The following is a 24,800-nucleotide window of genomic DNA, read 5'->3' as shown; positions in this document are numbered from 1 at the left end:
ATGTCCTGTGCCTGTGTGTGTCTGTGTACTCTGCTGCGGTAGCGTCAGTGGCCTGTGGCATGTGACTGCTTAGAGGTGCTGCACATTATCCTGGTGTAGCTTGTGATGCACAGTGTGAGCCTGGATCATTGATTGTGTAGTTGCCCTCATTCCACCTGTGTCCTTTCAATGGCACGTACTGCTTTTGCCCTTCCCCAGAGGATCATGTCCCTATGACAAAGTTGCAATGCGTTGGATGCATACTATGCCTTGTTGTAAACAGCAAATGTGTTCTAATATGTGTCCCTGTGACATGTGCTAGGTGTATTGATGTAGTGTCACTTGTTCATCCTCACAGGGAGGCGCCTCTGCCAAGGAGCAGATATGGCTGACCGCCGTCAGCGCCGTGAGGAGTGCGGATGGTCGGAAGTGGCGCCTGTCCCAGGTGAGGAAACGCTGGCAGGATATCCGGTGCTGGACGCGGAGGATCGCACGGGTCCTGCTGGGGGACTCACCTGAGAGCCATAAGAACCTCGGGGGCCGCCGACTGACCCACATCCACAAGCGTGTGCTGCCGGTGGTATTTCCAGACTTGGAGAGGCGCTTACAGGAGAAGCAGCAGCAGGAAGGGGGTAGGTACATGTGTGCTTGTTGTGTTTCACCAGCATTTGTAAGTGCACAGTTGCATGGATACACTGCCAGGGTTTAAAGGTGCTGTGCAGATCCAGTTACCCACAGTATAGCTGTGCTCTCCTGCCTCCCTTCCCCTTCTTGCAATGTGTTCCCTGGTCTGTGTGTAGTCACTCCTTCCCAAGGTAATGTAGGCTGGCGCTTTCTCCACGTGAACTATGCCTGTAGCATCATGTGTGGGGGTGGTGTGTAACAGGTTTGGGGACCTTGCCTGTGCCCTGTCCAGTTCAGTACATGTGGGTTCCATGTCAGTTGGCACTGATGCAGAGTCCAGACATGGGAGTTAGTCTCACAAGTGTCATGCCTTACAGCGCGCATGTCCTATGTTGTGGCCTGTGACATGATGTGCATGAGTGTGCGATACGCATAGTGCAGAGATGGTGGCGTGTGTTGCTGTCATTCCCATTCAGGACCATGGAGTTGTGTTGCCACTACTGTCCCCTGGGGCATATTTTCATAGGTGTCATGTGTGTCATCACAAAACGTGGACACTCTCATTGTCTACCGCATAGGTTGTGCTCTGTGCCATTGTCCCCTGGCACCATGTATATTGACGTGAAATGTAGTACAAGTGTCCACTGTACAGCCTGACCTGATTTTCCTTGTTCATAGTCACAGTGGCCAGTGCCTGTGTGTCTTGTTACAATCATCTGATGGTGGCCATTTGTACATGATTATTTGGACAGGCGCACCTCGGGTATTTGGCGTCCAATCTTGCATTTATGCATCCCCTGTGTATTTCACCCAGACTAAGAGATGTAAGTGCCACCTGTGTCTCAACAAATTGTCTCATGTAGGGGGTGGTTGGTGCGGGCCAAGCCTACATGTCAAAACCAGAATTCTCCTTGCTAGGTCTGGCCAGTGTGTGATGTTTGTCTGGACATACACTCAAGGTGCAGTGAGCCAGTCATGTTGGGCATGTTTTCAGTATTACCTATGCAGCATGTGCCTCAAGCTCATGGATTCGGTCCCTCCTCATCCCTATTGTCGGCAACGCTGTGTGGTGCAGATGCAGTGCTGGATTGTCCCCAGGGCCTGGCTCCTATGTCAAACTCCATTTCATGTCATTTGCTATTGTGTCATGCTCTCCATGGATTTTCTGTGGCATGGTGGGTCAACCAACTGTGTGTTGCATGCCCTACATCTGTACCTTGTTTTGTAGATGTTACTTAACTTTCTTTGCAGGCTATGCACTGTAACCTATGTAGATTGGACTCATGTGACATATGTATACAGGTGTGTGATTAATTGCTGTCTCTTCACCTTGCCCACAGCATCGTCGGGGGACACGGAGGGAGACATGAGCACAGACGGAGCGGAGGGACCGAGCACCAGTGCCAGCGTTGACATCGTGACTGGCACATTGAGTGGTACAGAGGCGGAGGAGAGTGAGGCCGAGGACCTGTCCACTGGCACCACCGAATATGAAGCCGACGGGTCCGAGGATGATCTCTCCGAGTGGGCGGAGGCTGCACCAGCAGCTGACAGCGGAACAACATCGCACCCCGCCCCCTCCATTGCCATCAGCCGCCTCCCACTTGCTCGTGTCCCTTCCCAACGTCCACGGTCACCACATGTCTCCTTCCTGCCAGGCACCGCACCCCCTGCCCCTGTCTCCACTGCTCCCGCCAATGCCGAGTCTGTGGACATCCAGCGGCAGTTGCAGGTTGGTCAGGCTGCGATCCTTAATGTCCTCCATGGCCACAGCCAAGTGCTGCACAACATGGAGGCATACTTGGAGGGCATTTTTTCGTCGCAGGCTGACCAACGCCAGTTGCTGAGGTCCATAGACTCGACACTGACTGCAGCAGTGGGTCTCCTGCAGCGCTGCGTTCCACCCCTTACCCCTGCCCCATCCACACTTCCCACTCCCATGCCTGTCCCACGTACACCCAGACGTCAGCATGCACCCACCACAACAGACACAGGCACCACACCAGCAGGGAAGGTCATACGCACACCTCCTGGCACGCACACACAGGGTGAGGTAGGCACACCCACTGGGTCGGGGGGCAAACGTAAGACACACAGCCAGAGTGGGAGTCCGCATTCCACCCAATCCACTCCCTCCAAATCCCCTCCCCTCAGCTCTCCTGGCCACATATCCGGCTAGGTCTCCTTCATGGACGCTCTGTCCCTGAGCCCCACTGTGACACCACCCCGCAAGCGGTCAAGGGAGTCCCCGGTCAGGGTGGTTGAGTCCCCCCCCCTGTCCACACCCTCCCCCAGTGGCGCTGCGACCCATCCCTCCGCCCCCCCCCCTCCTTGGGGCCTGTGGTTCCTTTGGGTACAGGGGAGACGCTGGAGGACCTTGCTAAGGTGTGCAGCGAGATCCTGGCCTCCGCCTTTGGCCCTGCCCCACCCCCTGTGGTGGAGTCCTCCATCCCTGCACCCACGACGCCTACCCTTTGCCCTCCTGTCCCTGCGGTGCCTGGTCCTTCCCCCCAACATGATGCCCTCCACGCTGTGGAAGACGAAGGAGTCTGACTGTGCAGGCAAGCTAGGGGACACGCGTCCCACTGTATCCCCCGTCCAGCTGTGACTCATGGACTGCCCTATGGGCTTTGTAAATACTGAACTTTCTACGAACACACTATTTAAGATCATGCTGATTAAAGCCATTTTTGTTTCCTTTGAACACTACTGCTTTTCTGATGTTGCTGTTGGTGGGGCTGCTACATGATTTTGGGTGGTAATCATGTGTTGGGTGTGTGGGAAATGTAGTAGTGTGCTGGTCATAGGGGGGACCCTGGTATCTGTGTGCCATCACACGGTGTTAGCTAGGTTTCTCTGTTCACGTAAGCAGTTACTGCATGGTGAAATTGTCCCAAGGTGTATTCCTTCCTCTGTGTACCCTGACATCTTCCCTGCAGGGTGTTCCCAATATTTAGCGCTGAGCTGTGTGTACATTAGCTGGGTGTGTGACGGACTCCTTCAACTTTGCACATGCATGCTGAGCGATGTCTCCACCTGCATCATTCGTGGCATCCTTGGTAGTCATTGTACTTGTGTATGTGGACTATTGACATGACTTCATGTGGACATGTTTTCTTTTCGGCGCTATGCATGCGGATACTCCCAGCCTCGCACACATGTGGTACATGTACTGCAGGGTCTTTGTGCTCCTGACTGACATTTGTTGGCATGGTATCTGTGGCTACTCCACCCTTTGCGTTCCATGGGCACTGCTGGGAGTGTTAGGCACCCACCCCTCCTGTGTCTGGGCACTGCTGGGAGGACTCTGCACCCACCCCTCCTGTGTCTGGGCACTGCTGGGTGGACTCTGCACACACCCCTCCTGTCTCTGTGCACTGCTGGGAGGACTCTGCACCCACCCCTCCTGTGTCTGGGCACTGCTGGGAGGACTCTGCACACACCCCTCCTGTCTCTGGGCACTGCTGGGAGTGTTAGGCACCCACCCCTCCTGTGTCTGGGCACTGCTGGGAGGACTCTGCACCCACCCCTCCTGTCTCTGGGCACTGCTGGGAGGACTCTGCACACACCCCTCCTATTTAACAATATGTACGCTTAGAACATACACGTGTGTGGGTTCGCTCCATGCATACGAGGTGGGGTACGTGTCGTACATACACGGTTGGGGTGGGGGTACGCTCCATGCATACGCGGGTGGGGTTACGGGTCGTACTTACACTGTTGGGGTGGGGGGTACGCTCCATACATACGCGGGTGGGGTACGGTTCGTACTTACACTGTTGAGGTGGGGGGTAAGCTCCATGCATACGGGGTGGGGGTACGGTCCGTACGTACACTATTGGCATGGGGGGTACGCTCCATACGTCCGCGGGTGGGGTTACGGGTCGTACTTACACTGTTGGGGTGGGGGGTACGCTCCATACGTATGGGGGTGGGGTACGGTTTGTACTTACACTGTTGGGGTGGGGGGTAAGCTCCATGCATACAGGGTGGGGGTACGGTCCGTACGTACCCTATTGGCATGGGGGGTACGCTCCATACGTCCGCGGGTGAGGGTACGGGTCGTACTTACACTGTTGGGGTGGGGGTATGCTCCATATGTCCGCGGGTGAGGGTACGGGTCATACTTACACTGTTGGGGTGGGGGGTACGCTCCATACGTCCGCGGGTGGGGTTACGGGTCATACTTACACTGTTGGGGTGGGGGGTACGCTCCATACGTCCGCGGGTGGGGTTACGGGTTGTACTTACACTGTTGGGGTGGGGGGTACACTCCATACGTACGCCGGTGGGGTACGGTTCGTACTTACACTGTTGGGGTGGGGGGTACACTCCATGCATACGCGGTGGGGGTACGGTCCGTACATATCCGTCCCCACGCTATGTGATGCTTGTGCGGGCCGTACCCAGGCCTTTGCCACGTGGGTACAGCCTTCCCGCCATTGTTGGGATGACGTAGGTGTGGGCGGGGTACGACTCGTACCCACGCTCTTAAGGCGTGGGTACGGGACGTACCTGTATTGTTGTGTTGCCGGTTCACGTCGTCAAGCACTTCCGTTGTGGCGGACGCTGGCTTTGCTGGACACGCCCCCACCCCCTCGTAGTGACCAGGGCCTGGGGGTCAGGTATGTCCAGGGCATGTGTGCTGTGTGACTTTGGTGGGGGTTTTGTGGCCTGCCCCTGGTCCTGCCCCCCCCTTTCCCCCCTCCCTTTGTTGTTCTGACCTTCTGCGGCGTCTGCGTCCGAACCTGTAGAGGAGGCCGACTGCTATGAGGGCCGGGATGACACGTTGGTTCGGGTCCATGTCTGTCCGTCGCGTGCAGGTACTCCTTGTTCGCATCGTCCTGATTTCCCGTCAGTTTTTGGCAGCCGGAAAATATTCACCGTGCGGGATGACGTCGGTGCAAATCCTAATTCCTGGTTCGTGAATGGCAGGCTGCGTGCGTCCCGACGTCACGTCGGCGCTTTCCCGGATCGCATTTGTATGTTTATTTTCGTCGGTCGGGGTTTTGTACGAATCGTACGGAAATGGAGTTTCCGTGCGATTCGTAATTCCATGTTTGTAAGTTTTGACGACCGGGTACGCGTCGGACGGAGAATATGCTCCGTCTGACGGTTCGTACCCGGTTTTTACAGGATCGTGATCGGCACCCAAGAGTATAGGCAGAACATCCAATGTGACGTAAAGTCTAAGGTTCGACCCCATTTCCAGGAAGGCCCCGAATCCATTTTAGGTAATAGAAGTCAACATCTTCCCAATCTTAGGTAATGGGAGTCATCATTTTTTTTCAATGTATGCAGAATCACTGTCATGTCGTCTGACCTTATCTATCTAAGAAGTGTGAAAGAGTCATGTCATTCAGCTAACGGCATAGATTTAACACCTGATGCGACATCAGTCTGGGACAGGTGCCTATTTATCACCATATCAAGGTCAAATAAGAACAAATACAGACGTATAACCAAAACAGTGTAGTCTGAATTGATGTTCCCTCACCTTATATGTTCATATGGAAACGTCTGGGACCTACACCTTAATGCACATAATCTATGTTAGACATTCCTAAATGTATGTGGAAAATTCCAATCTCTGATAAGATCAGGGTGCCGATTACAATCCTGTAAAAACCGGGTACGAACCGTCGGACGGAGCATATTCTCCGTCCGACGCGTACCCGGTCGGAACAATATACAAACATGGAAGTACGATTCGCACGGAAATACTATTTCCGTACGTTTCGTACTAAACACCGACCGACGAAAATATACATACAAATGTGATCTGGGAAAGTGCCGACGTGACGTCGGGACGCACGCAGCCTGCTTTCACGAACCAGGAAGTACGATTCGCACTGACGTCAACCAGCACGGAGAATATTTTCCGGCAGCCAAAAACTGCCGGGAAATCAGGACGACGCGAACAAGGAGTACCTGCACGCGACGGACAGACATGGACCCGAACCTACGTGTCATCCCGGCCCTCATAGCAGTCGACCTCCTCTACAGGTTCGGACGCAGACGCCGCAGAAGGTCAGAACAACAAAGGGAGGGGGAAGGGGGGGGGGCAGGAGCAGGGGCAGGCCACAAAACCCCCACCCAAGTCACACAGCACACATGCCCTGGACATACCTGACCCCCAGGCCCTGGTCACCACGAGGGGGTGGGGGCGTGTCCAGCAAAGCCAGCGTCCGCCACAGCGGAAGTGGTTGACGACGCAAACCGGTAACACAACAATACAGGTACGTCCCGTACCCACGCCTTAAGAGCGTGGGTACGAGTCGTACCACGCCCACACCTACGTCACCCCAACAATGTCGGGACGGCTCGTACCCACGTGGCAAAGGCCTGGGTACGGCCTGCACAAGCATTCCACAGCGTGGGTATGGATATGTACGGACCGTACCCCCACCCGAGTATGCATGGAGCGTACCCCCCCATCCCAACAGTGTACGTACGGACCGTAACACCACCCCCGTATGTATGGAGCGTACCCCCCACCCCAACAGTGTACGTACGGACCGTAACACCACCCCCGTATGTATGGAGCGTACCCCCCACCCCAACAGTGTACGTACGGACCGTAACACCACCCCCGTATGTATGGAGCGTACCCCCCACCCCAACAGTGTACGTACGGACCGCAACACCACCCCCGTATGTATGGAGCGTACCCCCCACCCCAACAGTGTACGTATGGACCGTAACACCACCCCCGTATGTATGGAGCGTACCCCCCACCCCAACAGTGTACGTACGGACCGTACCCCCACCCGCGTATGTATGGAGCGTACCCCCCACCCCAACAGTGTACGTGCAGACCATAACACCACCCCCGTATGTATGGAGCGTACCCCCCACCCCAACAGTGTACGTACAGACCGTAACACCACCCCCGTATGTATGGAGCGTACCCCCCACCCCAACAGTGTACGTACGGACCGTAACACCACCCCCGTATGTATGGAGCGTACCCCTCCACCCCAACTGTGTACGTACGGACCATAACACCACCCCCGTATGCATGGAGCGAACCCCCACCACAACAGCGTATGTATGGATCGTAACACCACCCCCGTATGTATGGAGCGTATCCCCCACCCCAACAGTGTACGTACGGACCATAACACCACCCCCGTATGCATGGAGCGAACCCCCACCACAACAGCGTATGTACGGACCGTAACACCACCCCCGTATGTATGGAGCGTACCCCCCACCCCAACAGTGTACGTACGGACCGAAACACCACCCCCATATGTATGGAGCGTACCCCCCACCCCAACAGTGTACGTACGGACCGTAACACCACCCCCGTATGTGTGGAGCATACCCCCCACCCCAACAGTGTACGTACAGACCGTACCCCCACCCGCGTATGTATGGAGCGAACCCACACCCGTGTATGTTCTAAGCGTACATATCCTGATATAGGAGGGTTGAGTGCAGAGTCCTCCCAGCAGTGCCCGGACATAAGAGGGGTGTGTGCAGAGTCCTCCCAGCAGTGCCCAGACACAGGAGGGGTGGGTGCCTAACACTCACAGCAGTGCCCAGACACAGGAGGGGTGGGTGCCTAACACTCACAGCAGTGCCCAGACATAAGAGGGGTGTGTGCAGAGTCCTCCCAGCAGTGCCCAGACACAGGAGGGATGGGTGCCTAACACTCACAGCAGTGCCCAGACACAGGAGGGGTGGGTGCCTAACACTCACAGCAGTGCCCCTGCAAAGAAAAGGGTGGAGTACCCACAGATCCAATGCCCACAAATGTCAGTCAGGTGCACAAAGATCCAGCAGTACATGTACCACATGTGTGCGAGGCTGGGAGTATACACATGCATAGCGCCGAAAAGAAAACATGTCCACATGAAGTCATGTCAACAGTCTACATACACAAGTACAGTGACCACCAAGGACGCCACGAATGATGCAGGTGGAGACATCGCTCAGCATGCATGGCCAAAGTCTAACGAGTCCGTCCCACACCCAGCCAATGTAGACACAGCTCAGCACCACATATTGGAATGACCCTGCAGGGAAGATGTCAGGTTACACAGAGGAAGGAACACACCTTGGGACGATGTCACCATGCAGTAACTGCTTACATGAACAAAGTTATGTAGCCAACAGCTTGTGATGGCACACAGATACCAGGGTCCACCCTATGTCCACCCTATGACCAGCACAAGACTACAATTCCCACACACCCAACACATTATCACCACCCAAAATAATGGAGCAGGTCCACCAACAGCAATACCAGACAGACAGTAGTGTACTAAGGAAAAAGAAATAGCTTTATTCAGCATCCAAAAATCTGTTTGTCCCTTGAAAGTTCAAAATGTACAATGCCCATAGGGCAATCCAAAGTTCAAATCCAGGTGGGGGACACAGTGGGACGCGTGTCCCCTAGCTTGCCTGCACAGTCAGAGGGGGGGGGCATCATGTGGGGGGGAAGGACCAGGCACCACAGGGACATGAGGGCGAAGGGTAGGCGTCGTGGGTGCAGGGACGGAGGACTCCACCACAGGGGGTGGGGCAGCGCCAAAGGCGGAGGTCAGGATGGCGCTGCACACCTTAGCAAGGTCCTCCAGCGACTCCCCTGCACCCGAAGGAACCACAGGCCCCAAGGAGGGGGGGGGGGTCGGAGGGATGGGTCGCAGCGCCACTGGGGGAGGGTGTGGACAGGGGGGGGACTCAACTCCCCTGCCGGTGTCCTGCCTCCACCGCTTGCGGGGTGGTGCCACACTGGGGCTGATGGACAGACTGGGCAGGACTGACCCTGTATCCGACTTTTGGCCAGGAGAGCTGAGGGGATTTGGAGGGAGTGGATTTTGTGGAATGCGGACTCCCACTCTGGCTGCGTGTCTTACGTTTGCCCCCCGACCCAGTGGGTGTGCCTACTTTACCCTGTGTGTGCGTGCCAGGAGGTGTGCGTTTGACCTTCCCTGCTGGTGTGGTGCCTGTGTCTGATGTGGTGGGTGCATGCTGACGTCTGGGTGTACGTGGGACAGGCATGGGAGTGGGAAGTGTGGATGGGTCAGGGCTAGGGGGTTGGACGAAGCGCTGCAGGAGACCCACTGCTGCAGTCAGTGTCGAGTCAATGGACCTCAGCAAGTTGCGTTGGTCAGCCTGCGATGAGAAAATGCCCTCCAAGTATGCCTCCATGTTGTTCAGCACTTGGCTGTGGCCATGGAGGACATTAAGCATCGCAGCCTGACCAACCTGCAACTGCCGCTGGATGTCCACAGACTCGGCATTGGCGGCAGCAGTGGAGACAGGGGCAGGGGGTGCGGTGCCTGGCAGGAAGGAGACATGTGGTGACCGGGCACGCTGGGAAGGGACACGAGCAAGTGGGAGGCGGCTGATGGCAATGGAGGGGGCGGGGAGAGATGTTGTGCCGCTGTCAGCTGGTGGTGCCGCCTCCGCCCACTCGGAGAGATCATCCTCGGACCCGTCAGCTTCATATTCTGTGGTGGCACTGGACAGGTCCTCCGCCTCACTCCCCTCCGCCTCAGTTCCACTCGATGTGCCAGCCAAGATGTCACCGCTGGCACTGGTGCTCGGTCCCTCCGCACGGTCTGTGCTGATGTCTCCATCCGTGTCCCCCGACGATGCTGTGGGCAAGGTGAAGAGACAGGAATTAATCATACACCTGTATACATATGTCACATGAGTCCAATCTACATAGGTTACAGTGCATAGCCTGAAAAGAAAGATGAGTAATATCTACAATACAAGGTACATATGTAGACCCTGCAACACACAGTTGGTTGACCCACCATGCCACTGAAAAACACTGGAGAGCATGACACAATTGCAAATGAAATGAAATGGATTTTGACAGAGGAGCCAGGCTCTGGGGACAATCCAGCACTGCATCTGCACCACACAGCGTTGCCGAAAATAGGGATGAGCAGGGACCATATCCATGAACTTGAGGCACATGCTGCATAGGTAATACTGAAAACATGCCCACCATGACTGGCTCAGTGCACCTTGAGTGTATGTCCAGACAAACATCACACACTGGCCAGACCTAGCAAGGAGATTTCAGGTTTTGACATGTAGGCCTTGCCCACACCAACCACCCCCTACACGAGACCATTTGTTGAGACACAGGAAGCACTTACATCTCTTAGTCTGGGTGAAATACACATGGGCTGGAAAATATCAAGATTGGACACAAAATACCCAAGGTACGCCTGTCCAAATAATCATGTACAAATGGGCATCATCAGATGATTGTTACAAGACACACAGGCACTGGCCACCGTGAGTATGAACAAGGAAAATCAGGTCAGGCTGTACAGTGGACACTTGTACTACATTTTACGTCAATATACATGGTGCCAGGGGACAATGGCATAGAGCACAACCTATGCTGTAGACACTGAGAGTGTCCACATTTTGTGATGACACACATGACACCTAGGAAAATATGCCCCAGGGAACAGTAGTGGCCACACAGCTCCATGGTCCTGAATGGGAATGACTGCAACACACGCCACCATCCCTGCACTATGCGTATCGCACACTCATGCACATCATGTAACAGGCCACAACATAGAACATGCGTGCTGTAAGGCATGACACTTGAGAGACTAACTCCCATGTCTGGACTCAGCATCAGTGCCAACTGACATGGAACCCACAAGTACTGAACTGGACAGGGCACAGGCAAGGTCCCAAAACCTGTCACACACCACCCCCACACATGATGCTACAGGCATTGTTCACGTGGATAAACTGCCAGCCTAGATAACCTTGCGAAGGAGTGACTACACACAGACTAGGGAACACATTGCAAGGAGGGGAAGGGAGGCAGGAGAGCACCGCTATACTGTGGGTAACAGGATCTGCACAGCACCTTTGAACCCTGGCAGTGTATCCATGCAACTGCGCACTTACAAATGCTGGTGACACACAACAAACACACATGTACCTACCCCCTTCCTGCTGCTGCTTCTCCTGTAAGCGCCTGTCCAAGTCTGGAAAGACCACCGCCAGCACACGCTTGTGGATGTGGGTCAGACGGCGGCGCCCACGGTTCTTATGGGTCTCAGGTGAGTCCCCCAGCAGGACCCGTGTGATCCTCCGAGTCCAGCACCGGATATCCTGCCAGCGTTTTCTCACCTGGGCCAGGCGCCGCTTGCGACCCTCCGTCCTCCTCACGGCACTGACGGCGTTCATCCAGATCTGCTTCTTGGCAGAGGCGCCTACCTGTGAGGATGAACAAGTGACACTACATCAATACACCTGGCACATGTCACAGAGACACATATTAGAACAAATTTGCAGGTTACAACAAGGCATAGTATGCAGCCAACGCATTGCACCTTTGTCATAGGGACATTATCCTCTGGGGAAGGGCAAAAGCAGTACGTGCCATTGAAAGTACACAGGTGGAATGAGGGCAACGACACAATCAATGATCCAGGCTCACACTGTGCATCACAAGCTACACCAGGATTATGTGCAGCACCTCAAAGCAGTCACATGCCACAGGCCACTGACGCTACCTCAGCAGAGTACACAGACACACACAGGCACAGGACATTCACCTGCCATTGCCAAATGCAGCTACAAACCTCACTCTGCACATGTGCCACTAGACGGGGGGCTCACAGGTGTGGGGCTGGCTCTGCACGTCAGACACACAGCACTGCTCCCTGCTCACATCAGATGGGCAGGGTATATCCATCCCTCATGCAGCTTGGGTGCTACACTCCACATATGCACCCACCCACATGACAGGGGACTTACACGCACACCGATGTCCAGGGTACGAACACGTCATGTGGATACTCTCAGCACAGGTACACAGAACTAACACACATCTGTGGGTACAGTCACCTGTCACACTGGGCTGACCACATAATCACATGAGGACTGTAGAGGCAACATTCCCAGGAGGATAAGACAGGCAGAATGTGGCATGCACCATGCAGTGATTGTCACAGTAAACACAATGCAAGTGAGGACGGAAGACATGCACCACAGCATGCTCTGGCTGGGAGACATCAGGCATTCCCCCCCCCGGGACCCCCCCTACAGTACATTGCATGTGTGTCACACCTGGACACAATGCCAGGAGTCACAGTCACAAAAAAGGGACACAGTCTGTGCTAGTGGACTCTGCACTCACCTGATACCCTGGTCGCCCATACAGCAGGGGGTACTGTGGGAGGATCACATCCAGCAATGCTAGGTTCTCCTCCAGGGTGAAAGGCTGGGCCCTCTCCACAGACCTTGACATGGTTCCAGGGAATCACGAGCAGCAGCTGGGTCGTAGAATCCAAAGATGTGCAGGCAAGTGCTCTCTCATGGGACCTGGCTGCCTTATATCTGCCTTGCTGGCCTGTTTCATGCACAGGAATACAGAGTGATTGGTCACTCACATTTGCATCCTATGTTTCCTCCAATCCCTTTAAACCTAGCACAGTCAGTGGGTTTTAATTTTTTTTTTCTTAGGCATGATGTCAACTCCACAAACACTTTGCAACAAAGTAGATTCATTCAAACCGACTTTTGCTGTGCACCTGCAGAAAAAAATTCATACTTTAAACTTGGTCTCCATGACAACCAGCATGCATGTAGGCCTTTATACTTGTCCCTCATGTGTCCCCTATGTAATTTGGAGATTCACACACAGGTACGGTGCGTTCCGGGGCCCTAGAGCACCCCAAATGCATAGCAACGGCCCGTACAGGCGTGTGTACGGTCCGTATCACTATGGGTACGCATACGCGAGCACACCCATAGTGATAGTGAGCGTGCGCGTGTGTACGGTCCGTATCACTATGGGTGTGCTCGCGTATGCGTACCCATAGTGATACGGACCGTACACAAGCGCGTACGCTCACTATCACTATGGGTGTGCTCGCGTATGTGTACCCATAGTGATACGGACCGTACACACGCGCGTACGCTCACTATCACTATGGGTGTGCTCGCGTATGCTACCCATAGTGATACGGACCGTACACACGCGCGTACGCTCACTATCACAATGGGTGTGCTCGCGTATGCGTACCCATAGTGATACGGACCATACACACGCGCGTACGCTCACTATCACTATGGGTGTGCTCGCGTATGCTACCCTTAGTGATACAGACCGAACACACGCGCGTACGCTCACTATCACTATGGGTGTGCTCGCGTATGCGTACCCATAGTGATACGGACCGTACACACGCGCATACGCTCACTATCACTATGGGTAGGCCTACGGCAGCACTCCCATAGTGATAGGGAACGTACACACGCCCTCAGAGCGAATGTACGGTGCCTTTCACACATCACAGTGGTGACAGGCAGCACACAGGAAGGAATAGAGCTGACATACTTGTCCATGGATGGACATCAAGGCATTGTCTGGGCAGTACTACATGTGTGGGGCACAGGTGTGAAAGGCTGTGATGTGGCACATTACTCCTGAGTTGTGAAGGCAATAGATGTATGATGAGATGTGTACAGATGTTATGTGTGACGGTGCAATATGTGCCAGACATGCCCTTAACTCCTTTGACATGAGTGCATGTCGTACTGCACACTTGGGATGAGCGTCACTGGCATGGCACAGTCAACAACACACGCAAGTGTCCCCTGATGCCCGCTACAGGGGTTACCACACCAGACAAGTGACTACCCACGGTGCACGATGTGTCTATGTCATGTATGTGTGGTGTGTTCACAATAGCTTGATGTTGGTGTTCCCTCAAAAGCATCTGCTGTTGCAGCAACCAACATGTGTCTGTGTGTAGATGGCCATGGCACACTGTTACGCACACCAGGCCACATGTGGTATCGGATGTAAGGTGTGTATGTATGCATGGGACACGGAGTAGCGTAAAAAGGACCTGTCTGCATCCTCTCAATGTATGTGTGGTGAGTCATGACATGTACACCTTAATGGCAAGGTGTGTGGGCTGTCCTAGTGTAATGTCATGTGACCTGTGGCCCTAGTGTTCCGCTACCTGTCCCTGCAATCAACATCCTACTTCTGCTGATATGTTGATGTATGTCACTCCTGTGTTGCGTCTGGCTGTTCACTTACACTGGGACACAGCTAGTCCCATGCCATGGGATGTGGAGGTTCACAATCTCCGTGTGTAGCTGGGTCTTGGTAGGAGTGTCACCTGGCAGCCATACGTGTCCAGGGCATGTAGCACATACCTGACTCCGTATGTAGCATATGTGTATTGACAGATTAACATGTGCTCAGTACATATAAATTGTTGTTGTAGTGCACTCACTCTTCCTTGTCACTTCCAAATTACTGCAGAGCGCCGCCTCTTCCCCGACCAATTCCGGACCTGGCTGACATGCGGGAGAATGACTGTATACGCTGCTACCGCTTCCCACAACCGTTGATTGAGCAGTTGACGGCAAGGCTGGCACCACACCTGCAACCGCTGCACAGGTATCCTACGGCACTGACACCCAAGCTGAAGGTAATGGCAGCCCTACATTTTCTTGCCACGGGTACCTTTCAATATACCATAGCTCATGTTGGTGGCATGTCCCAGAGCATGTTCAGCCGTGTGCTGCATGATTTCTTAGAGGCCATGTTGCTTCACCTGGATGAGTTCATCCATTTCCCAACTCCTGAACAGTTGACTGGGGTCAAGCGTGGATTCTATGCCCTGGGAGGGATGCCCCATGTCATTGGGTCCATAGATGGGACACATGTGGCTTTGATACCACCACAGGCACAGGAGGTAGCGTACAGGAATTGCAAACACTACCACTCCATCAATGCCCTTGTGGTGTGTCTGTCCAACATGGTGATTACACGTCTGTGCTCGTTTTCCAGGATCAGCACACGATGCCTACATCATGAGGCGTAGCAGGGTGCCTGAAATGATGACGCAGCTGCGCAACGAATGAGCATGTGTTGTTGGTGGGTACAGTCTGTCTGTCCTGTATTTTGCGTAGACTTCCAGCACGACCGCTTCTCCTGTCCTACTTATGTCCATGTGGTTTCCATGTAGGGGACGCTGGCTATCCCAACATGCCATGGCTGATCACACCTCTCCGCAACCCCAGCACGCCGGCCCAGCTCCGCTACAACACCGCCCATGGCCGGACAAGGCGAGTGATAGACAGGACATTTGGCCTCCTGAAGAGCCGATTCAGGTGCCTACACAAGACCGGCGGTGCCCTCCCATATGCCCCGGCGAAGGTCTGCAAAATCTTCATGGTCTGCTGCATGCTGCACAACATGGCAGTTGAGAAAGCTGTGCCACTCATCCTGGATCAAGATGATCAGGACCATCCACCCGTGGAGGACGAAGGGCTTGGCAATGGGGCTAGTGATGTGGAGGATGTGGAGCCGCAAGAGGACATCCGGACTCGGCTCATACGCGACTTCTTTGCTTAGTGGTGAGTACCAGTGTCTGAGTGTGCACACATTGGTCCCCGTGTGGCATGTGTTGCGATGTGTGTGTCCATCTGCATGTATGCCACGTGAGTCAGAGGTGTGTGTGGATGTGTCACTCGAGTGATGGTGCCAGTGATGAGTGTATTTCCACAGTCATAATTGTGACCTAGCATGTTGTCATCCTTACATGTGTCCAGTACATGCACATGCAAGTGGCTGTGCTTTTTGTGGCTGACTTCTTGTGTGTCTCTCATCACCAGATACTTGCGCATGCCGCCTGCTGGTTGCATTGTTGTGGCACTGCTATTCCTCATGGACACGTCATCGTGTGCTGACTCAGCGTTACACGCACGGACAAGTTTGGAAGTCTCCTTAGGGTAAGGGATGCATCAGGGGTGTATTGGGTGTGGCAGTTGTTTACGATGTGTGCACACTGCCCCTGTCTATGTTTGGTTCCTCTGCAGACATGTCGCATCACCATGGGACACATTACATGTAGCTGGATACACCTGAATAGATGGTCAGACTTGTTGACAGTCATCTGTGATGGGATAGTGGATTGTGATGATGGCATCAATGTGTGTAACACTGCCCTCGGACACATACGGTTTGCATTGGCTTGACATGGTGTGGGACTTCCACATCAGAGGATCAATGGTGTATGGCAGCCTCTCCGTGAGCAGCAGGGGGTGTTTAGCTGTTACCCGACACTTGTGTGCCAGTTCCATGGCTATCACGCATTTGTGCTGCAGAAGGGGGGTTCCAGTGTTGGACCCACATGTTACTCCACATGACCTGTGTATGTGTACTCCGAGTTGCCTCTGCATTCCGGAATACATGACTAATAAAGGTATCCCTATGCCTCCAAGGTGCCTCTTCTCAGTCAATGCTGGTGTGTTGCCACGGTGCATACGGCATGTCTGGCATGGTTTTCCGTGATAGTGGCTATGTGTCTATGTGTAGAGTAGCAAGATGCAAGCTGTTTGTGTGGGATTAGACTCTGTATTGTGCATGATGTCCATGACTGTGTGGGTATTGTGACATGTGCCATCCCCATGCATCCAACGTTGGCCAGGCCACCATTCTCTGCATCCACCTGACTCAAGCTTGCAGGACATGGTTCTGCCACCTGTCTACACATACCTGGGTGCCCCCAGGACACTCCACATGATCCCTGACCTCTGCGCATGACTGTTGCTGTACTCAATACAGTTGTGCGGCCACCCCCTCAGCTGGTTGGGCCCATCACGGGTGTGTATGGTGCTCCATGTCTGTCTTGCCTAATACATTGTGACCCATGTGTGTCCTGTGCCAGACTCAGGCCCCAGGGTATGGATGGTTGAAGTCATATGAGAACTCAGGCATGGTTAGACTTTACAAGACACATGTACGGTAATAATGCAAAATGTAGGCATCATCTCTTTATCGTGTAACTTTTTATTTGTGTTGGGGTACGTGTTGGGGGGGGGGGGGGTATGACAAGAGGGGCTTTCCGGGTGTGTGGAATCCAAAGTTCACTGGGGGAGTTGGTGTCCTTGCCATTGGAAATCATCAGAGTCCATGCCCCAGTCTTTGTCAACATTGGTCAGACAGTGACCAGCAAGTCCATGTGGCAGAGAATGTCTTTTGCTGATGTGCTGCTGTTGGTCCAGTGGGCCAGGTGCCAGGCCAGGTGTCCTGGGAGAGGGTGCTGTTGTGCCGACCCTCACGGTCTTTTCCGTGGACGACCCTCCCTCCTGCGGGAACCCTCAGAAGCAGGCCGTGACGATGTTTGGGATGCTCCGTCGGATGTCTCCTCCTCCTCCTGATCCCTCCCTGTGGGTGGTGATGTTCTTGGCCTGGTGGCACAGGGAGGGTTGCCCATGTTGTCGGCTATCCGACGGAGTGTACGGTGAATTCCCGTGAACACCGTCATGAGCTCAGCCTGTCTGTCCTCCATCCGCCCTTGGTGTCGCAGTTGACAGGCATGTTGCTTCGCATGTTGCTGGGCCTGCTGGGTCTTGATCTCCTCGAGGGTCCCCTTCATCTCGTTGACGGTGGACACAACCTGGCTCATGCCCGTGGTGTCCTACCGGTATGTGTTCAGGATGTTTCTCACATGGGAATATACCGGTTCCGCAGCCAACTGGTCAGGCTCGCGCCTCCGCCGTCCTCCACTCCCACCACCCCTGCCCACTTGCACCTGGCCTGCCCTTGTGGGCACATCGGGTCTCCGGGACCCCTGAGGGGTGGCATTAGCGTTGTCGCCTGCCTCCTCCTGGGTGCCCGGTACACCGTGTCCCTCCAGGTCAGCCTGGCTGCGTTGTGGTGGTGGGGCAGGGATCCTGGGTGTCTCCTGGGATGTGGCAGGAGTGGGGGTGGTGGTTGGCCCAGTTGTACCTGACGCAGGTGCTGCAGGTGGTTGGACACCAGAGGGGACAGGTTGGTTCAGGGTCGTCCACAGAGTGGTGAGAGTCGTCGCTGCCGGTGGGATCGTCATCCCGCAGAGCCAGGTCCTGTGAGTCTTCCCCCCCAGTGATGGGGGTGATCCACGACGTTGACCTGTGTGTGAGAGAGACAATGTTATTTTTGTTCCATGCAACATCCATGTTTCATTAGTTTCTAAGTTGGCACATTTCCTCTGGGTATTGGATATGTCTTGCATTCCACTCACAGTGCACTTGTGCATGGGTATGTCCCTTGGCCACAGCTTTTGAGACTTTACCTATGTGTGACACAGTCTTACTTGCTGCGTCAATTGTGACTGCAGTCAGCAGTGGAGTGAGCAGGTGTGGCGAGTTATGCATTGGCGCCTTCCGTGTTGCACTGTACGTGGGCACATGGAGTTGTTCCACACACTTATATAATGCAGGTAGCTGGCGTTGTGCTCGTGCACAGGTTGAGACATGGCCCAGTGTTTTGCCATGGAGAAGAGAGGGGGATTCAGGCACTGGCCATCCTTGTCTACATGCACGCAGTCCACCTGCTGACGAGCAGACATTCCCACACCACCCAAGGCTGAATTGGTCTCCCTGTGTCTCCCTTTCTCACTCCCTCTCTGTCCCCCTCTCCCTCCCTCCCTGTGTCAGCCTCCTCCCTCTGTCCGTCTCCCTGTGTCTCCCTCCCTCTCTCTCCCCCTCTCCCTCCCTCTGTGTGTCACCCTCTGTCACCTCAGCCCAGCTTCCTGGGCACACACTTTTTGCAGATCTTTGAATGGCCCTTGGCTTGTTGATGTGAGTTTGTTTCTGATCTCCAGGCACCCATTGGGTGTAGTGTCTGTGTCTGCGCTGCTGCTGTGGTGGTGTGTGCTGCCACTCTTTCACAGTGTTGGCTGTTCATTAGCTGCTGTCATGTGCAAAAAGAGCCTTCACCCCCATGTCTTAATGCAAGGCATCCGCCATTTGCTGGCAAGTCTTTCCTGTGTGGGGACACACTGTTTGTCTGGCTGTGACCTAGGCCATATGGGCAGATGGCATTGTTGTCTGCTTCTGAGTTGCACTATGTGATTTTTGAGGCCCACACTCCCGCCATCCGGGTTACTGTGTCTTGTGTTGGTGTTTTCTGTGGCCTGTGACTTGGGATCGTCCAGCTGGGTGCATGGGGCATGGTGGCGCTAGTGGCATATGCGTGTTTATGGAGTGTGGTTGAGTCATGCGATAGCTTGGGGTGGTTGCGTGCATGATTGTGAGTTTGGTTGTGGATGACGTTCCCCCCATGTGAGGTGAGTTGTTTGTGTACTCACCAGGCTCTCGGAGTCCTTCTACTCCGTCCAGTGCCACCACCGGCAGTATGGCCATCACCCTCTCCTCCCAGGGATGGTATTGTACGCGTCTGCGGGGCGGCCCTCCTCCAGTGATGTTGGCCTGGTTGTGGTCGTCGGTCATTTTGGCTCGGACCCTCCTCCGCAGATCGTACCACCTGGCTTGGCATTCATGCCTGGTCCTTCTGGTGGATGCAACAGCATTCACAGCATCGACAATCGTCTGCCACATGGCTGTTTTTTCGGAAATGCTGGTCTGTCTGACCAATGTTCCAAAGAGGTGTGGCTCGACTCTGAGGATTTCGTCGACAAGGACCTCCAACTCTTGGCTAGTGAACTTTGGATTCTTGTTAGTGGGCATGGTGAGGGGTGTGGGTGTGGATGGTTGTGGGGGGTGTGGGTGTGGATGGTAGTGGGTGTGTGGGTGTGGTTGTGCAGGTGTGTGTGTGAATGTGATGAGGGGGTGTTTGTGAAGGTGGTTGTGTGAAGGTGTGCAAGTGTAAGGTGTAGTAAAGGTTCAAGTATGGTGCTGTGGGTTGCCTGTGGGGTCTGGCAGCAGTGAGTCTGTTGCAAAGGCTCATGGTTTGTGTCTGTGAGCCCTTTTTATTGGTCCATTGGTGGGTGTGGCTGTGTTTGAACTTTGGGTGGGTGTGTTATAAGGAGTGGTTGTGTTTTGGGCCTCTGTTTGGGAGTTTGGAAGTTGCAGGTCAGTGTATGTGTTGTATTTGTGCTTGTTGGACATGTTTTGTGGCTTTGTGCGATTCGAATAGAGTCTTCTTGTGTTGTTTTGCTTTGTCCTGGTTGTGTACGTGTGTTTTTAGCATGTGTACGGTGTGGACATCGGCCATTTTGTTGTACAGTGCTGTCCTTGTCTCTGGCTTGGTACGACTCGTACATGCGCGATGTTGGGTGAAGGTGCTGGTGTTGGGGCCTGGGGTGCGCTCCGTACTTAGACTGTTGGGGTTGGGGTACGCTCAATACATACGCGGGTAGGGGTACGGGCCGTACATACACGGTTGGGGTGGGGGTACGCTCCATACATACGCGGGTGAGGGTACGAGCCGTACATGCACGGTTGGGGTGGGGGTACGCTCCATACATACGCGGGTGAGGGTACGGGCCGTACATACACGGTTGGGGTGGGGGTACGCTCCATACATGCGCGGGTGAGGGTACGGGCCGTACATACATGGTTGGGGTGGGGGTACGCTCCATATATACGCGGGTGGGGGTACAGGCCGTACGTACAGGGGTGTACATACACTGGTGGGGGTTTGACTCGTACATACACGGGTGTACATACACGGGTGGGGGTTCGACTCGTACATACACTGGTGTACATACACGGGTGGGGGTTCAACTCGTACGTACACGGTGTACATACACGGGTGGGGGTTCGACTCGTACGTACACGGGTGTACATACACGGGTGGGGGTTCGACTCGTACGTACACTGGTGTACATACACGGGTGGGGGTTCGACTCGTATGTACACGGGTGTACATACACGGGTGGGGGTTCGACTCGTACGTACACGGGTGTACATACACAGGTGGGGGTTCAACTCGTACATACACGGGTGTACATACACGGGTGGGGGTTCGACTCGTACATACACGGGTGTACATACACGGGTGGGGGTCCGACTCTTACGTACACGGGTGTACATACACGGGTGGGGGTTCGACTCGTACATACACGAGTGTACATACACGGGTGGGGGTTCGACTCGTACGTACACGGGTGTACATACACGGGTGGGGGTTCGACTCGTACATAGGAGGGCTGGGGGGGTGGTTGGGCGCGTACATACGGGGGCTGGGGGGGGTGTTAGGCGCGTATGCGGGCACATGTCTCCATGGTTGCTATGGGAGTTCGGTGCGGACGGTGCTTTTTCCATCCGGTTGTACCATCGGACGCACGGGATGGATCGTACTTCCGCGGTCGGACTTCACTTTTCACATTTGTACGGTAATTCGTCCGGGGACGTGTCGGGCACATTTTCCGACCCGAGGACGTGTGGGGAATTATTCCCAATGCGATTTGTATGGACTTTTTCCCATGCGAATCGTAGTTGGCAGTTTGTACGGCACTTGTACGATTCGTACGGTAAAAAGACCGGATACGAGTCGTACAGGGAAATTTTTTACAGGATCGTAATCGCCACCTTAGTATATAAGGGCTGCGGCTTGACCTCTTGTCTGGAGAAATCCTTCGCCCTGATTATTACTCAAGATTCCACCAGAGATGGTCACACATATTGCCAGCACACTTTCGAAGATGCTACATCTCACCTGCTGCTGGTAAAGCTGAGTCCCGGAGGAAGGCTGCTACCACAGCGCGTGTTTACCCATCGCATGGAACACTGCCTTCACGCCTTCGTCAATACAGACAGCTCTTGCTTTCAACAAGGTATGCAGTGAGTCTCTTCTCCCGAAGAAACTATAGACCACAAGTTGGTCTACTTTCCATGCTCTCTTAGTGTAGCGCATAGAAGTTGGTTTTAGGGTGTAAGGTTTTAAACATTGTAGAAGCAAGGTTTTGCAAGCCTTACCAGCTCCTCATCCTACCCAGTGAGCCTGAGATTTATTGGTACTGTTTGTATTCTCCTTATATAAATAATCTTTTGGGGAAAATGTGACATTCTTAAGGGGTTGGTCCAACTCCATCTCATATGAAGTGATACTTAGGGTGTTGGTTGTCAGTTTTCCTGTTATCCCTTTCTTTTGTATGATACAGTTGTGAAATTTTTAATTTCTTCTTTTTCTTTTGGGTGAAGGTTCCTGTGTAGCTGAAAAAAATCCTGATCACTTTTGTATGTTTTGATGCTTTTTTATTTATTTATTTGGCATCATTCTTCGCAAATATCATCAGTGCAGATTATTGTTTTTAATGACTCTCAGAAGTTTTCATTTTGTTAGCCAACACATGTTTCACCCCATGTATTGCCTGTGAGGCTGGTGCTTTTTCAAACTACGGGCGCTCTCTCGAGACCACTAAGGTAGGCCAGATATACTCACGGTATGCCACTGTTTTTGCACAGGAGCCTTCACCCAAAGGAAAAGGAAAAAATTAAAAAATACACAATTGTCTCATACGAAATAAAGGGATAACAGAAAAATTGACGCTCAACACTGAAAAAAACGTTTTAAACATGCTAGGAATGTTTATTTTATTTTCGTTGCTCACAACCTGCCTTCTTCCTGTTTTTATTATATCCTGTGTAGTTGTTTTAGAGAAAACAGGTTTGCACTGTTGTAAAAAGTGCTTTTAGTTAAAAGTGTCTATTCTTCTTAGTACAGTGTGTGAGTGATATTTTGAATATTGAAATAGGTTTGTTTCTGTTACCATAGTGCCCCTGATCCTGTTGCAGGGATTGTGACTAACCCAATATGAAATAACTCTACTTCAACAAGGTATTGGGTGGGGTTCTGCAGGGCTACAATAACCTGTCTTCAAAATTCAGTGCTGGTGCGCTCAACTGAGTTCTCCCGTGTCACCGGTGTGTGGGAGAGCAAACCTTGTAGAGCTACACCAGGGTCGCAGTTTACACAATAAATGACTACAAGCTTTGGGATGAAAAACTGACACTGATAATGGCGTTAGTAAGCAGAGGGAGCAGGTAGCGTTGTGGAAGCTGCACCATGAATAGGGGATTAGACTGACAGGTGTGTCTCAAGGAGCAAGTTCTTGCGGAGCCGTCTGCAACCATAACACAAGGGAACATTTTTAACATCAAGTGGGATGTGAACATGTAGCTATACTTCTGTGAAGTTGAGGAAAGGGCAGTGTTGTTGGGGTAGCAAATGTAGTCTTTCTTACCGTCCTAAGGGTGACTTGTTCCTGTTTGAGTGGTTATGAGCCGGAGTTCTGTATCATCCGACCCTCAGAACAATGGACAATGGTTCTGTCTGCAGGGTGTAGGACCATCTTGTAAAGAGTCAGGTCATCAATTTATTTCCAGATGGTTTTAACAGTTTCTCATCTTTGCTGGGAAATAATTCCAGAGTTTTGTTGCTGGTACAAAGAAGTAGGGTCCAGCAATGTGTTTCTTTTCATATGGAGAGGTGGTCCTCTGGGGTATCAATCTGGGGCAGAGTGTTCTCTCCTGTGAATATCTTTGCAACTATACTTAGATGGTGGGCGCCTTCCAGAGACGGCCCCGTAGGTGATGGAGAAGGCCTGGAAGGCCTGGTCTGGAAGCGGAAACCAGTGGAGCACTTGGAGTGCAGGAAAGATCTGGTCACGTAGATGAAAATGTAAGAGTTATCTTGCTGTCGCATTATGGAATTTAGCCATTTTCGGAGCCAAAAGAGAGCTACCCAGGGAGAACCTATTTGCATAGTCAAGACAAGAAAGGATGAAGGGAGTGATAACCCGGGGCTTGTGGGAAACCTTGATGTGGGAGGATTTATTGTGGAGTTTGTATGCTGTAAAAGGTGCTTCATGTGACTTGCCTCATTTCGAGGACTAGGGATAGCCTTCAATCCTTGTTCATTCCCAGCTTCTCTCTTCTGTTGACGTTGCAGGTGGTACACCACGCTTCTGGGCCCTATGGTTGCAGGCTGGCAGATCTTCCATTCTTTCCACGTTAGCATCTCTAGTTTGAACAAGTTAAGATTAAGATGATTTTCAGCTTCCACTTGTTGACGGCCTGGAGGTAGTGGTCTAGTCTTCAAGTATCTACGGCCATTGAGCTTCCCAGATTTTAGGCGATCTGAGTGTTGTGGTGCGGCATGTGGGGCTGAAGGACTTGAGGTCCAGTAGGGAGATGCGGCAGGTGTTGACTAGAAGTTGTGAGAGGATCGTGATGATTGAGCCTTGCAGTCTCCAGTGCTGATGCTGAAAGGAAGATGTGCATTGGTGCATCTGAGGTGAGGCTGGATATGTCAGAGTGGAGGAGGGAGAGATGCAGTATACGATGCTTCGCTTCATGCAAAGTTCATTTAGTCTTCCGGAAAAGGAATGTTGGATAATTCCGTGTAATTGACGTTTGCTGCTGGTGTGAGCAGGGCATGTGACGAAGGCTCTGTTGTACTCCTATAACAATGGGATCATTCTAGTACTCCACTCTTG

The 24,800-nt window shown here is 53.2% G+C and overlaps 1 protein-coding gene across 1 annotated transcript in view; it reads right to left on the bottom strand.

Annotated features, from left to right (window-relative positions):
- PLA1A (phospholipase A1 member A) overlaps positions 1-24,800 on the bottom strand; it is a 307,295-nt gene that overhangs the window by 96,560 nt on the left and 185,935 nt on the right. The window lies entirely within an intron of this gene.

Source organism: Triturus cristatus, chromosome 8, assembly GCF_964204655.1.
Source record: "Triturus cristatus chromosome 8, aTriCri1.1, whole genome shotgun sequence".
In the NCBI taxonomy this organism is placed as follows: Eukaryota; Metazoa; Chordata; class Amphibia; order Caudata; family Salamandridae; genus Triturus; species Triturus cristatus.
This window is presented reverse-complemented; position numbering and strand designations above follow the sequence as displayed.